General features: G+C 34.1%; 1 non-coding gene across 1 annotated transcript; it reads left to right on the top strand.

Moving 5' to 3' along the window:
• The first annotated feature begins 1,398 nt into the window (after positions 1–1,398).
• Positions 1,399–1,505, top strand: LOC139865257 (small nucleolar RNA R71). The gene has a single exon (XR_011764778.1). It is a non-coding gene; the product is annotated as a small nucleolar RNA R71 (small nucleolar RNA).
• Positions 1,506–17,634: the final 16,129 nt, after the last annotated feature.

The following is a 17,634-nucleotide window of genomic DNA, read 5'->3' on the forward strand; positions in this document are numbered from 1 at the left end:
CACATCCTAGTTGGTTTTAAATCACCTAAGTTCAATTTTAAGTAAAAGGAGTGAGGCATAAGGTTAATGCTTGCTCCTAAATCAGCTAATGCATCGTACATTACTGAATCTCCCATTAGACAAGGAATGATGAAACTTCCAGGATCTCCAAGTTTTGGTGGCAAATTTTGCTTTTGTAAAATTGCCGAGCATTCCTCATTAAGGAATGTGTTTGAAACTTCTGCATATTTTCCTTTGTCTGCTATAAGATCTTTGATAAACCTTCCATAATTCGGCATACCCGCAAAAACATCTACAAGCGGTACATTTATACAAATTTGCTTAATCATGTCAGCAAACTTTTTGTATTGAGCTTGTAATTTATCTTTCTTCAAACATTGCGGATATGGAATTGGAGGTTTGTATACCTTCAATGGTGGTTGATTTTGAGTCTTTGGTGCACTTGTGGTTGGCACCGTATTTTCTTCCACCACAGGTTCGTTTTCTTGTGAAACATGAATAGGAGTGAGAGGCTTTGGAATCTCTGGGTTAATGGTTAACCCAGTTCGCGTAGTGATTGAATTTTGGTTGTGTGTTGGATGGTAAAGTTCCCGATTGCCTTTCAGCAAGCAATTGAGATATTCTTCCCATATCTCTTTCAAGGTTTTGAATTGACGCTTGATGATTCCTTTGGACTTGCTCGTTTTCTGTTTGGGATTGATGTAATTGTCTCTTCACTTACTCATTTGTTTCTATTTGACTTTTGACAAAATTCATCATAACTTCTTCAAAGTTAGATTTCTTCTCTACTGGTTGCGTGTTATGATTTTGTTGTTGATATGGTAATTGAGGTAACGGTTGTTGTTGAAAATTTTGTTGAGGTGGAAATGGAGGTTGGTTTCTATTGAAAAAGCCAGGTGGTCCTTTTCTTTGAAAAGCAAAATTCTTCGGGTTTTGATATCCTGGGTTTGCAGGTTGATAATTAGAATCCCTCCTTGAAAATTGCCTTGTCTTTGATTGGCCATAAAATTAACTTGTTCTACTGAGTTCATTGGCCGACCATTGATATCACAATCTTTTGTGAAATGTGGTTGTCCACAGATTTCACATCCTACTTGTAATGCTAAAACTGTTGAATTTAGGTTCTCCATTTTCCTTCCAAACTTTTTGAATTGATTCGATAGTGAAGCTATGGTTGTATTGTTGTCTTCATTTTCTTCAAGGCTTGCCACCGTCCTTCTAGGTTATTGATCTCTAGAAGGTGTCCATTCAAAAGTATGAACTGACATGTCTTCTAACATGTCATACGCTTGATTTAGTGATTTATACATAAATACTCCTCCCGCGGAGGAATCTAATATAGCACGAGTATGTTCATCAATACCACGATAAAAAGTTTGTACTATTTGCCCTTTTTGTAATCCGTGTTGCAGACAGTTTCGTAACATTCTTTTTAATCTTTCCCATGCATCATAAAGAGTTTCATCCGACTTTTGTTTAAAAGTGGTGATTTCAGTTCTAAATCTTTCGGCTTTTGCCGGTGGAAAAAATCGGGTAATGAATTTTTCTCTTAATTCATTAAAAGTTGTAATAGAATCAGGTTTTGATGCTTTCAACCATGCTTTTGCGTCTCCGGTTAACGAGTACGGAAAAGTTCTTAACTTAAATGCATCTGAAGAAACATCTTTGTTTTTGTACAGTTCACATAAATCTTCAAAAGCTTCTAATGTTCTATAGGATTGTTATTAAGTCTTCCGTCAAATTGGTTTTCACGAACCATGTGCATAAACTGCCCCTTGACTTCCCAGTTTTCAGCCTCAATTTCAGGTCTTCTTATAGGTGCAAGAGCGAGAGGGGGAACACTTTGTCTGGTATTCCACATCGGTAGATCATTTGGATCAGGTGTTACTTCAGCCATTTCTTCTTTAATGACGATGGTTTCAGGTTTAGTTTTGGTTTCTGGTTGACCACTAGTGTTTCCTACTTGTTTTTTGATATTTTTCGGTGTTTTCGGTTGACTAGTACTACCTAATTTTTTTTTGTTTTTCTTGTTTTAATCTTTTGTTCAAGTTTCTTTCAGGTTCTGGATTAAGTGCAACGAGTTTAGGATTTCCTGAACGGGTCATACAATTACAAAATTGTATGTAGTCTTGAAGGATTTATTTACTAAGTGTATAAACATTGAACTTTCTTGAAAATGAATTTTCATGAAAGGATCGAATAACATAAAAACAATGATAAAAACCTTTAAACAAACAGATTTTCCTTCTGATTTTGCCCACGTTTCGAATAGCCAAAAGATGCAGCAGAGGGGCAGGATTCGTTTGGTCCCAATATAATTGAGTACTGTTTGGCTCCAATAACCCAGTCCACGTACAAATCCAACTATTACTACGAATCAGAAAAATTATCTATTTATTTAACTGCCAACTTTCCCCGACAGCGGCGCCAAAAAGTTGATGTGCTCGATCGTGTCCTTTTATTTTGATCGGATTTAGATTGAATTTATTACACAAATTGCTTGTGATTATATGGTGTTCTTATGATTTCGGATTGATTTCACACATATAGGCAACTTTGTCATACCCGTATAGTAATAGTTTATTTGGTAAATCCGGTTCGTTCCACTGGGAGATGGAGTTTTCAAGATTTTTTAATTGCTAAAATTTAATCTATTTAAAAGTGGGATTTTGGATTAGGGTTTACTACTTAATTGAACGGAAATTAGATTTAACTAAAACGAAATAACTAAATTAACGACAATAAAAATATAATTTAAACTAATTTAATAAAGTAGAAGAAATAAGGTTTTTCATGGAAATATAGCAAAATAGTAAAAAGTAATTAAAGTTTACGATATGGCAATAAGTGAAATTGAAGAGATTTAAAATAAGGTAAAGTAGTGGCTACTAAAATATGTCCCCTCTGGATTTATGGATTGTTTTTAAGTCCGATTACGATGTTTTAATATATATCCTTATATTTTATCTTTTGGTTTATAAAGATTTAATTAAATAAAACTAAATCTCACTTTCGTTTAGATCTCGTTTTAGCGAATTAAATTATACCCCGACTATTTAAATTGAGATTTAATCCAGTTTTTACTTTCGTTAAAACCAAAATTATAACGGTCTTACCCTTTTTATAATTACACGATTATATAAACTGTAATATTACCCAAACCACCGAATCACACTTCTAAATTGTTGTCAATAATTTGTCCATATGTTCGTCTAGATCACCGAGGTCTTGAAGCATAATTTATGTAAATTCAATGCACTTTCGCTTATTAATTTTAATAAATTATGTGATAGGGGTGAAAATATTAAATTATATAACAATGGGTTGGTGATTAAACTTGATATTAAAAATAGTCAAAGTTACATCATAATATTATAATATGGTTCAATCCATTTGTCCAGAGGTTCTACATTTTAGTTACCACTATGGGTATTTAGTTGGACATTATAACGGCGTAAAAATATAAATTATATAAAGTGGACATGGTAACAATAATAATAATAATAAACGATAACAATAATAAATAATAAATAACGATAATAACGACGATAATAATAAATATTACGATAACAATAAAAATAACAACAATAATAATAATAACAATAGAAATAATAACGATAATAACGATAATAACGATACGTGAAAATAAAGTTAGGACGTGGAGACTTACAGCGAGTTGGAACGGTAAAAAGCGATATTATTAGCGTAGTGGTACACGGACAGAACTCTGATTTAAAACCCGTAAATTAAACGTTACAATAACCTTATTATTAAAATAAACTTAAATTAAAATTAAAATTATAAATATATATTATTTATTACAGAAGAGAAAAGAAAATATATATGTTAAATACGTCGAGCAAACTGGGTTTTTATAGGATTGTGGCCTGCTACAGGAAGCCATGCGATCGCATGGAAAATAGCCTTCCAGGCCATGCGATCGCATGGCCCCTTTTTCCAGCTCAGAATTTTTTGGATTTTTACTTGTCGACATATTATAAAAATATATATAATATATAAATAATTTATATAATTATTTAAATATTATATTATATTCTTGTGCATAGTTGACTCATAATTTTGGCTCCGATGTCTCGTACATTTACGCCCGGTTTATGTCTCAGTCCCGGTTTCTCGAACGTCTTTTTGTACAATTTAATATCGTGTAATTTGCGTTCCGCAACTTGCGTTCCGCAACTTGCGTTCTTGTCAATCTTTAGAAGTTTTTCTTCGATAATTTAAACCACTTGGAGTGTAACTTGTACGTTTGAGCATTTTGGACATTTTCACCTTTTAAATCTTCGTTTTCGACTTTAAATCTTCATTTTCGAGCGATCTTCGTCTTTCGTCTTAGCACTTATTTATTTAAACAATTACAACTAAAAATAAGGAAATTACAATTAAAAACATTACATTTTGGAATGATATTGCGACTAAATATATGTTCGTTTGGAGCAATATCAGGGTTCTCTGTTCTTTCTGCTCAAGGCATCGGCTACCACATTTGCCTTCCCCGGGTGGTAACGAATCTCAAAGTCATAATCATTCAACAATTCAATCCACCTACGCTGCCTCATATTTAGTTGTTTCTGATTAAATATGTGTTGAAGACTTTTGTGATCGGTATATATAATACTTTTGACCCCATATAAGTAGTGCCTCCAAGTCATTAATGCAAAAACAACTGCGCCTAATTCCAAATCATGCGTCGTAAAATTCTGCTCGTGAATCTTCAATTGTCTAGACGCATAAGCAATTAACTTCATTCGTTGCATTAATACACAACCTAGACCTTGCTTTGAGGCGTCACAATATATCACAAAATCATCATTCCCTTCAGGTAATGACAATATAGGTGTCGTAGTTAACTTTTTCTTCAATAATTGAAAAGCTTTCTCTTGTTCATCCTTCCATTCAAATTTCTTCCCTTTATGCGTTAATGCAGTCAAGGGTTTTGCTATTTTGGAAAAATCTTGGATGAATCTCCTGTAATAACCAGCCAGTCCTAAAAATTGACGTATGTGTTTTGGAGTTTTTGGGATTTCCCACTTTTCAACGGTTTCAATCTTTGCTGGATCCACCTGAGTACCTTCTTTGTTCACTATATGACCGAGGAATTGAACTTCTTTCAACCAAAATGCACACTTTGAAAACTTAGCGTACATTTTTTCTTTTCTCAGCAACTCTAGCACTTTTCTAAAATGTTCTTCGTGCTCTTGGTCATTCTTTGAGTAAATAAGTATGTCATCGATGAAAACAATGACAAACTTTTCAAGGTATGGTCCACACACTCGGTTCATGAGGTCCATGAACACAGCTGGTGCGTTAGTCAACCCAAACGGCATAACCATAAACTCGTAATGACCGTAACGCGTCCTAAAAGCAGTCTTTGGAATATCATCCTCCTTCACCCACATTTGATGATACCCAGAACGTAAATCAATCTTCGAATAAATCGACGAGCCTTGTAGTTGATCAAATAAGTCGTCGATTCTCGGTAGTGGGTAACGGTTCTTGAAGGTAAGTTTGTTCAACTCTCGATAGTCGATACACAACCTAAATGTACCATCATTCTTCTTGACAAACAAAACAGGTGCTCCCCATGGTGATGTGCTTGGTCGAATGAAACCACGCTCTAAAAGTTCCTGTAACTGACTTTGTAATTCTTTCATTTTGCTGGGTGCGAGTCTGTATGGAGCACGAGCTATTGGTGCAGCTCCTGGTACAAGGTCTATTTGAAATTCAACAGATCGATGTGGGGGTAATCCCGGTAATTCTTTCAGAAATACCTCGGGAAATTCTTTTGCGACAGGAACATCACTGATGTTCTTTTCTTCAGGTTTAACTTCCTTGATGTGTGCTAGAATGACGTAACAACCTTTTCTTATTAGTTTTTGTGCCTTCAAACTACTAATAAGATTTAATTTCACATTGTTCTTCTCTCCGTACACCATTAAAGGTTTTCCCTTTTCACGCATAATGCGAATCGCATTTTTGTAACAAACGACTTCTGCTCTCACCTTTTTCAACCATTCCATACCAATTATTACATCAAAACTCCCTAACTCGACTGATATTAAATCAATTTTAAACGTTTCATCCCCCAGTTTAATTTCTCTATCCCGACATATATTATCTGCTGAAATTAATTTACCGTTTGCTAATTTGAGTAAAAATTTACTATCCAAAGGCGTCAATGGGCAACTTAACTTAGCACAAAAATCTCTACTCATATAGCTTCTATCCGCACCCGAATCAAATAAAACATAAGCAGATTTATTATCAATAAGAAACGTACCCGTAACAAGATTCGGGTCTTCCTGCGCTTCTGCTGTATTAATATTGAAAACTCTTCCGCGGCCCTGTCCATTAGTATTCCCCTAATTCGGGCAATTACTTCTAATGTGGCCCGGTTTTCCACATCCATAACAAACAAAGGCGGCATTACTTATTTCGCCACTATTTGTTCCTTTAGTTCTGTTAAACTTTGGTCCGTAGACCTCACACTTTTTCCCACCATGGCCAGTTCTTTTACACTTGGTGAAAATGTCGTGCAGAACCCATTCTGGTGGTACTCTTCACACCTTTGTCATTTTTGGTTTTTGTTGCCGTTGTTGTTATTGAGGTTGTTTTTTAGATTATTATTGTTGTTGGAACGGTTGTTGTAGTTGTTGTTGTTGTTGGGGCGTTTGTTGTATTTATTGTTAGGATTGCGGTTATTGTTGCGATTGTTGTTGCGGTTGTGGTTGTAATTGTTGTTGTCGTTGTATTGGTGACCCTTGTTACTGGTTTCTTCCCACTTTCTCTTGAGTTGTTTCGTGTTAGCTTCTTCGGCCGCCTGCTCTTTAATTCTTCCCTCAATCTGATTTATGAGTTTATGAGCCATTCGACTTGCCTTTTGTATGGAAGCGGGCTCGTGTGAACTCACATCTTCTTGAATCCTTACTGGTAACCCTTTTATAAACGCGTCAATCTTCTCTTCTTCATCTTCAAACGTTCCTGGACATAATAGGTACAACTCTGTGAATCGTCGTTCATACGTGGTAATTTCAAACCCTTGTGTTCGTAACTCTCTAAGCTCTACCTTGAGCTTATTGACTTCGTTTCTAGGACGGTATTGCTCGTTCATCAATTGCTTGAATGCCGACCACGGTAGTGCGTAAGCAGCATTTTGTCCTACCTGTTCAAGATTGGTGTTCCACCACGTTAACGCAGTACCTGTGAAGGTATGCGTAGTGTACTTAACTTTGTCCTTTTCAGTACACTTACTTATAGCAAACACCGATTCAACTTTCTCGGTCCACCGTTTCAATCCAATTGGTCCTTCAGTTCCATCAAATCCCAAAGGTTTGCAGGTAGTGAATTCTTTGTAGGAGCATCCTACACGATTTCTTGTGGAATTAGTTCCACTGTTAGATCCAGAGTTATTGTTATTTTGCATCGCAGCCTGTACTGCGGCTATGTTTGCTGCAAGGAAAACACGAAAGCCTTCCTCGCTCATGTTCAAATTCTGACGAGTCGCCGGTGCCATTTCCTTCAAAAATAGCCAACTGAATCGAGTTAATCATACAGAATATTAAGAGTAGTCAATAGTATTTCGTAGCATAATATGAACTCATTTATAAAAGCTTTTTCTTCATATTAGCATTTTATAAGTTTAAATTCGGGTACTACCTACCCGTTAAGTTCATACTTAGTAGCTAATATACAATTCAACTACTACAATTCCATATGAAAAACTGATTATAATAATATATCACATAAAAATATTCTTCAAACTTACAACTTCGCTATATTACATATAACATGAAATATTGTACACTTTGATACATGACAGTTTTGAAGATAAATCTAGTTAATACGCAAGTTGTTCAGCAAAGGAAATAAGATACGTAATTCATAAGTCCAGAAACAAGTCATGCATTCTGGTTTTACTAAGACGACTTCCCATCCTTGGTCTTGTGGAAAATAACCGTTATGACCATTGGCTAGGCAGCATGTTGTAATGTCGTCAAAAGGACGATGGTTTGTAATGTCCAACAGCCCCGTAATAATCTAAAAACCTTGTTTCTCACCCCAACTATTGAATCTGTCACTTGTAGGAAGGTTTTATTTAAAAGTTGCAATCCGATGTTCTTTTTCTCACTTTGGTAAGACGCGAACATCACTAACCCGTAAGCATAACATGCTTCTTTATGTTGCATGTTAGAAGCAATTTCTAATTCATGAAATCCTATATTGGGATATGTTGAGTCAAAATAGGTTCTTAACCCGTAGCGTAAAATTGCATTTGGGTTCCCCACATTTAACGCTTTAAAGAAAACACGGCGTAACTTACAGTCTCCCCAATGTGATATACCCCACCTATCAAAGGAAAGCCTTTTATAAACTAAGGCATTTCTGGAAAGTCTTTCAAATGTTTGACAAGTTAATTTTGCCATAACTAAATGTGCTGATGAATTTCGACCGACTCTAGACAAGATTTCCTCAATCATATCCTCTGGTAGGTCTTCTAAAATATTTGGTGTCTACCCTTAACGTCCATTTTGTTTTTATACTATAAAATAGATAAGGATTAGATTCGTAAAAGATAATTAACAAACAATACAAGCAATTTTTACATAGAACATAAAAGTACAAGCACACTACAATACATATAATACACAACATGATTACAACCCTCTAATCTGAATCATTGATTTCTTCTTCTTCGGACTTGGTTTGTTTTCCTAATTTTCTAGGGATATATGATGTTCCTCTAATACGAGCCATCATTTTCCATAATGGTTTAGAATAACCTGGTGGTTTAGAGGTTCCCGGGTTATTGTTACAATTTAGGAAATACGGACGTTGCCGATACATATAAAGTTCATCGGGGTTGGAATCAGGTTTCTCTATTTTTATACATTTTCCCTTATTATTTTCTTTTGCCATATTAAATTGGGTCGAGGTAATTTCTATAACATCATCGGAATCCTCATCGGGATCCGATTCATCGGAAAATTGGTAATCTTCCCAATATTTTGCTTCCTCGGCGGAAACACCATTGACTATTTTTAACTTTGGTCCGTTGGTTGATGATTTTCTTTTATTTAATCGATTTACTGTAGGTATCAATATTTCTTCCTCTGGAACCTCTTGTTCTTCTGGTTCCTCCTCTTCTGATTCCTCTTCTTCCGGTTCCTCTTCTTCCGGTTCCTCTTCTGGAATTTGTGAATCTTCCCAAATTATGTTCGACTCTTCATTATTATTAGGTGAGTCGATGGGATTTATACTAGTGGTAGACATCTATCACACAATATCAAATACATTAAGAGGTTAATATATCACATACTATTTACATGTTAATAATATATAGTTTCCAACAAAAGTGTTAAGCAATCGTTTTTAAAGAAAACACGGTCAAAGTCCAGACTCACTAATGTATCCTAACAAATTCGATAAGACACACTAATGCAAATTTCTGGTTCTCTAAGACCAATGCTCGGATACCAACTGAAATATCCCGTTCATATTGATTATAAACGTTCCATATTAATTGATTTCGTCACGAGGTTTTGACCTCTATATGAGATGTTTTTCAAAGACTGCATTCATTTTTAAAACAACCATAACCTTTATTTTATCGATAAAGGTTTAAAAAGCATTACATAGATTAACAAGTAATGATAATCTAAAATATACCGTTTACACACGACCATTACATAATGGTTTCCATTAATACATCAAAAATAAGTTTCTTGAATGCAGTTTTTACATAACATCATACAAGCATGGACTCCAAATCTTGTCCTTATTTTAGTATGCAACAGCGGAAGCTCTTAATAATCACCTGAGAATAAACATTCTTAAAACGTCAACAAAAATGTTGGTGAGTTATAGTTTTAACCTATATATTATCAAATCATAATAATAGACCATAAGATTTCATATTTCAATATACATCCCATACATAAAGATAAAATTCATTCATATGGTGAACACCTGGTAACCGACATTAACAAGATGCATATAGAATATCCCCATCATTCCGGAACACCCATCGAACATGATAATTTCGAAGTACTAAAGCATTCCAAATTCTAGAATGAGGCTTGTTGGGCCCGATAGATCTATCTTTAGGATTCACGTCATTTTGGGGGTCTGTTCCCAAATTCTTAGGCTACCAAGCTAAAAAGGGGCATATTCGGCTTCGATCATTCACCCATATAATGTAGTTTCATTTACTTGTGTCTATTTCATAAAACATTTATAAAATTTGCATGTATTCTCATCCCAAAATATTAGATTTTAAAAGTGGGACTATAACTCACTTTCACAGATTTTTACTTCGTCGGGAAGTAAGACTTGGCCACTGGTCGATTCACGAACCTATAACAAATATGTACATATATATCAAAGTATGTTCAAAATATATTTACAACATTTTTAATACATTTTAATGTTTTAAGTTTATTAAGTCAGCTGTCCTCGTTAATAACCTACAACTAGTTGTCCATAGTTAGATGTACAAAAATAAATCGATATATATTATCTTGGATCAATCCACGACCCAGTGTATACACGTCTTAGACTAGATCACAACTCAAAGTATATATATTTTTAGAATCAACCTCAACCCTAAATAGCTAACTCCAACATTACTGCATATAGAGTGTCTATGGTTGTTCCAAATAATATATATACATGGGTCGATATGATATGTCAAAACATTTGCATACGTGTCTAAGGTATCCCAAGATTACATAATATATTAGAATACATGTATAATATAATATAAGTTAGCTAGGATATAATTTGTATAGAATTGTTCCAATATTTCCCGTAGCTACAACAATCAAAAAATATCCAATCTTGTTTTACCCATAACTTCTTCAATTTAAATCCGTTTTGAGTGAATCAAATTGCTATGGTTTCATATTGAACTCTATTTTATGAATCTAAACATAAAAAGTATAGGTTTATAGTCAAAAATACAGGTTACAAGTCATTTTTGTAAAGGTAGTCATTTCAGTCAAAAGAACGACGTCTAGATGACCATTTTGGAAAACATACTTCCACTTTGAGTTTAACCATATTTTTGGATATAGTTTCATGTTCATAAGAAAAATCATTTTCCTAGAAGAACAACTTTTAAATCAAAGTTTATCATAGTTTTTAATTAACTAACCCAAAACAGCCCGCGGTGTTACTACGACGGCGTATATCCGGTTTTACGTTGTTTTTCGTGTTTTCGGGTTTTAAATCATTAAGTTAGCATATCATATAGATATAGAATATGTGTATAGTTGATTTTAAAAGTCAAGTTATAAGGATTAACTTTTGTTTGCGAACAAGTTTAGAATTAACTAAACTATGTTCTAGTGATTACAAGTTTAAATCTTCGAATAAGATAGTTTTATATGTATGAATCGAATGATGTTATGAACATCATTACTACCTTAATTTTAGTAGTTAAACCTACTGGAAATGAGAAAAATAGATCTAGATTCAAAGGATCCTTGGATGGCTTGAAAGTTCTTGAAGCAGAATCATGACACGAAAACAAGTTCAAGTAAGATTTCCACTCGAAATAAGATTGTTATAGTTATAGAAATTGAATCAAAATTTGAATATGAGTATTACCTTGTATTAGAAAGATATCTTACTATAAATAAGAAAGATTTCTTGAGGTTGAATGATCATTTTGCAAGATTGGAAGTAAGCTAACAAACTTGAAAGTATTCTTGATTTTATGAAACTAGAACTTATAGAATTTATGAACAACACTTAGAACTTGAAGATAGAACTTGAGAGAGATCAATTAGATGAAGAAAATTGAAGAATGAAAGTGTTTGTAGGTGTTTTTGGTCGTTGGTATATGGATTAGATATAAAGGATGTGTAATTTTGTTTACTTGTAAATAAGTCATGAATGATTACTAATATTTTTGTAATTTTATGAGATATTTCATGCTAGTTGCCAAATGATGGTACTCACATGTGTTAGGTGACTCACATGGGCTGCTAAGAGCTGATCATTGGAGTATATATACCAATAGTACATACATCTAAAAGCTGTGTATTGTACGAGTACGAATACGGGTGCATACGAGTAGAATTGTTGATGAAACTGAACGAGGATGTAATTGTAAGCATTTTTGTTAAGTAGAAGTATTTTGATAAGTTTCTTGAAGTCTTTCAAAAGTGTATGAATACATATTAAAACACTACATGTATATACATTTTAACTGAGTCGTTAAATCATCGTTAGTCGTTACATGTAAATGTTGTTTTGAAACCTTTAGGTTAACGATCTTGTTAAATGTTGTTAACCCATTGTTTATTATATCTAAAGAGATGTTAAATTATTACATTATCATGATATTATGATATATTAATATATTTTAGTATGATATATATACAGTTAAATGTTGTTACAACGATAATCGTTACATATATGTCTCGTTTCGAAATCATTAAGTTAGTAGTCGTGTTTTTACATATGTAGTTCATTGTTAATATACTTAATGACATGTTTACTTATCATTTATCATGATTAAGCATAGTGTATCAATATCTTAATATGATTCATATGTATTTAGTAAGACGTTGTTATAACGATAATCGTTATATATATATCGTTTCGAGTTTCTTAATTCAATAAACTCAATTTTATGTATATAACTCATTGTTAAAATACCTAATGAGATACTTACTTATCATAATATCATGTTAACTATATATATAATCATATATATGTCATCATATAGTTTTTACAATTTTTAACGTTCGTGAATCACCGGTCAACTTGGGTGGTCAATTGTCTATATGAAACCTATTTCAATTAATCAAGTCTTAACAAGTTTGATTGCTTAACATGTTGGAACATTTAATCATGTAAATATCAATTTCAGTTAATATATATAAACATGGAAAAGTTCGGGTCACTACAGTGTTTAACACTAATATATAAGCTAGGAGTTAGCTTTTTCTCTCATTTTCTTGAAAGTTCTAAATTATACCCGTACTTGTTTATCTCTTTCACAAACCCTAATCCAATTCAAGTGATAAATCGAATCAAGAGGCTTTGGTGACTGATTTCTAGCATCCTTGTGATCATCTAATCAGGTTTGTTTGCTTAAATTCGTGTGTTAATTCTTAGAAATTGGGTTTTGGGTATAAATGGGTTTTTGATGAACTTGATACTTGAATCTTGCTCATAAGTGTTAGATAGACTTGTTTGATGTTAGTGAACTAATTTAAGTATGTTATATGAGCTTCATGTACAGTCAATCGATCATAAACATGTTTGAAATGAGATTAATCTAGGCTTTTTCTCAAAAGTGTGTTCTTGAGTAAAATTATGAATTTGGTGCTTGATTCTTGATCTTAAGTGTTAGTTATGCTCACTTGTTGTTAGAAATATGTTTTATATAGTTTATATAATGTTTTGGAAGTGGTTTTGGTGTTAGATCTTGCAAAAATCGAGTTTTGGGCCAAAATGGCAAAAAACAGCGAGCTGGAATGTTCTAACAGCTCCCACACTTCTGACAGGTCACCCGTACAAGTGACCACATGTTTGAGACTCAACCACGTGGTTGAGGACTCACTCGCACGAGTGAGGTCTCGTCCGCGCGATTGAGCACTGGTCAGTTTTTGGTAAACTTGAAAAGGCTGTAACTTTCAAACCGTAACTCCGTTTTCGATAAATAAACTATCGTTGGACTCGTCTTGAAGTTTACTATTCAATGAAAAGGTTTTAAAAAACTAGATCAAACTTTATTTTGATCATAAAAAGGGATTTTATTGTGTATATCTGGTTTTATACTCATTTAGTGTCGTTATTGATTGAGTTTATGATGTAGGCTTATCATATAGTGAATATATGATGATATGTGATAAATTACTGTATGATTTGATGTTTATGTTGTACATTTGGAGTTGAAACCCGATTAAACAGCTGGTGTTACTGTTCTTCATCACTCGCACGAGTGAGCCTTCACTCGTACGGTTAGGGGGTCAACCGTGTTATGAACCGTGCGAGTGAGTGGTTATGGAGAACTATTGTTTTGGTTAAGGTGATACGTACAGTTGAGATGTGACTCGTACGAGTCACTTGTCACTCGTGTGGTGAACTGTACGGATCATTGGATTCATTGATGGGCGTTCAGTCATTGACCAAACGTACGAGTAAGTTGTCAACCGCACGGTTGAGTGTTCTAAAACGTGCGAGTAAGAGTGTTACTCGTACGGTTGATAGATTTATCGTTAAGTGCTGAAGTGTTAGTTTATATATACTGTGATTGTGATATAGTTAGTATTGGAATACGATTACTACCTTATTCAGTAATTGTTCTCTGGTGATATGGACAAGGAGAAGACTAGGTGACATTAGACTACCGAGTGCTGCCGGTATCGGTGAGTGGGACTAACTGAGTATATATTATATAGTAGCATGTTATATTATGATTTCCATGCTTGTTAGATATACTTACTGATACTGTTAGTTAGTCTGTGGTGATCACTGCATGTTAGTTGATGCTTGTCTGCTAGAGCCCAATGCATCCCTATTGTGTGGTAGCCTCGATAGGAGAGATCAACCTGCGGGTTGGGTTCCTCTGTGGTAGCCTAGACAATCGTGGTGTATATATATATGAATGAGGCGTCCGTCGCGTGTGGATTATGTATATACAACACGGTGGTGGAGGAACTTCTGGTAAGCCCCAGTCCGATCAGCTGGTGGTTAATGGTTTGGCCGAGCCGCCAGAGTCTCTGTAGATGGCACTTGTGTGATGTTTGTGTGTTAGACTATGTGACATGATTAGTATAACAATTCTGTATGCTATGGCCTGTAGTTAGTCGTACTCACTTAGCTTTGTGCTAATTCCCCTCCATCTCCTCCCTGCAGGTTATGGATTTGTTGTTTGCTAGTTATCAGGGTGAAGATGGGATGTTGAAAGATATGTTTGACAAAGCCGGAAACTCTGATGTCGTGTCCTTTATATTAAAAGATGTTTTAATGTTTAATATATAACACCCGGACTTTTAAATGTTAACGTGTATATTTTATTCAAATGGATTTTATATTATACTAGATTTATGAGCCCGTGCGTTGCACGGGTACTCATCCGAAACTAAAAAAAATGAAATTAAAACTTGTATAATAATCTACCGTATTATATAAAAGTGTCTCAAGTACAAATGTTGTTGAATTTGTAAATGATAAAGAATATAAATGTTGTTGATTTTATCTTCTTGTAACCAACTGCATCTTCCGTACCTTTCTTCCTACTTTTTCTTGACTTTGAGCCTAGGCCACCAAATGGGTCAAACATTTCCATAACCTTTGCTAACAAATCTTCAGTTACCACCTTTAGTAACACCATGTGTATTTTTTCCAGCTTAACACCGATTTGGCCGAAGAACAATCTACTTCATGATCTTCTTATGCTTTTACCAAATCTTCCCCAATAGTAGCGGTTTCATCATTTGAAGGTGTATTTAATGGTTTTAAATCATCAACCCATGGAATGGATTCGTCAGCTCGTTCTCCAGCAATTGTCAAGATATGGAGGCCTCCAAACGCAGAAGTTCGTAGAACCGTAAGCAGAACTCATATGCCTACACATTGCAAAAGTACACATTTAAAAAGTCAGTTTTACCGTCTCGTACGCAGGAATTCGACCCGATCTACATGTCCGTATGGATTGATGGATCAGGTCCCTATTATGCAGATCAGGTATCCGCCCAGAAACACGTATGTGCGTGGAAAAATAATCGGGTGGGTGGTTTATATCCCCGTAGCTTTCCAAAAACAAAAAACAAAAGTAAAAACTTAAAGCAAGTTGATTTTCTTACCAATTTTTAAGCTTTAAAATATAACAGGCTGGAAGCATGTTAGTAAACTTTAGACTTTTTATAAATCCATTTCCTATTACAGACTTAGCAAAAGTCAAAACTTTAAATTCATTAACCCATTTCCCCAACCCAACCCATCCCATTTTTTGGAAAATGTTCAAACTGTGGGTGAAAAAGCGTCAAATGGGCATTTTCTAGTACCATATCATACAAGTAGAACTGACCTGCAACAACATAAGCATACCATGATCACATTTATCCACGTTTGACTACTTTTGATACATATAGTATACTCATTTAGCCCATAACGATCAAAAAAGTTATTACCAGAATAAGAGCCCAACACAGTAGTTTTAAAAACAATACTAAAGTATTAGTTTTAAAATAGTGACCTTAACATCACTATAATTAAAAACTGTTCAAGTTACACAAATAGCAATATACATGTAACAAAAATTGAAATTATGAATACTAAGTTTATCATAAAACTGAAATTAGTGACTAAGGTTAATGTGCACTCCGTAAACCTTATGATTATTTGGTGTCCAAACCAATAAGATGTTAATTTTAATACGATGGAAATCAACGGCAGTGTAATATACTTGGATCAGTTGACTCATAGAACTATATAAGAAAAAGAACTTAACTGCACGGTTAGTTGACTCATGACACAAGTAGTATGTGACAAAGAAGTAAGAACTTAACATAACTGGTCAACTAACCTCAGTTTTAGAAATATATAATCAAGGTCAGACTTCATTAACTTTAAGAGGCGTGTATTTGTAGAAAGATCACTCAACACCTGGGCAAAACATTGCTCTGAATAGTCATTAAAATGAGAAAGAACTGCATTACTTTCCTGCAGACGCCCCAATCTACAATTTTATCGCACACATAACTTTACAAAACAAAAAATAAATAAAAGATGACAAATAAGTTACACTTCTGTATCTATTGAGTTTAAGGTTATATTAACTTGTTACTATAAAAATAAGTATAATTATTATTGCAAAGATCCATATCAAATAGTACAAAATTACACATTTTGACCCAAACCCAATTTGACCTATACGATCTGCCCACTGCCCCATATTTCCACTTATAACAGACAAAATGGACTTACTTCTTGTATTTTAAAATGCAAAATTTTAACCAAAGAGAAAGAGAGAAATATGTTAGACCTCAAGTTCATGAAGCTTAGACTCGTTTTTTACTTAATTTTCAAGCCTCTTTCGCTTTATCCGACCTTTGGCAACCATCAAATGGTGTCAGCTTCTGATTTCAACTGTATATGAAATAATGATATGTAAATAGTTGAAATGCAGTGATGACTCGAATTAAAAATTGAAGATTATAAGAACTTTGAAACCTGCATATTTACTGAATCAGATGATATCAGCGACTCCCTTGTTGTCAACAGTGTTTTTGTTGATCAAATGGAATGTCACCGCCGTTAGTCATCGTAGTTTATATAATCGAAGGGTATGCAGCCGAAGGTGGAGATATAATCAAAGCAGCTGATATCACTTGTGGGTATGCAGTCGGCTGTTTTATTTTGATTCGAAGGCTTAGTTGCTGGTAGTAGCTGCAACTTGAATATGGCTAAATCATCCTCAAAATAAAAAGAAAAACCTATATTCTTAACAAAAATCTTAATAGTAGTGGGACTAATAAAAGAATGTCCATGACCCATCATCTATCATCTATTGAATATAATAGCAAATGGACAAAAAAAGATCAGATGATTTTGCATATTTTGTAATTAACATGCTAATAAATAAATATTCTTACCATT

The sequence above is a fragment of the Rutidosis leptorrhynchoides genome, chromosome 8 (genome assembly GCF_046630445.1).
Source record: "Rutidosis leptorrhynchoides isolate AG116_Rl617_1_P2 chromosome 8, CSIRO_AGI_Rlap_v1, whole genome shotgun sequence".
In the NCBI taxonomy this organism is placed as follows: domain Eukaryota; kingdom Viridiplantae; phylum Streptophyta; class Magnoliopsida; order Asterales; family Asteraceae; genus Rutidosis; species Rutidosis leptorrhynchoides.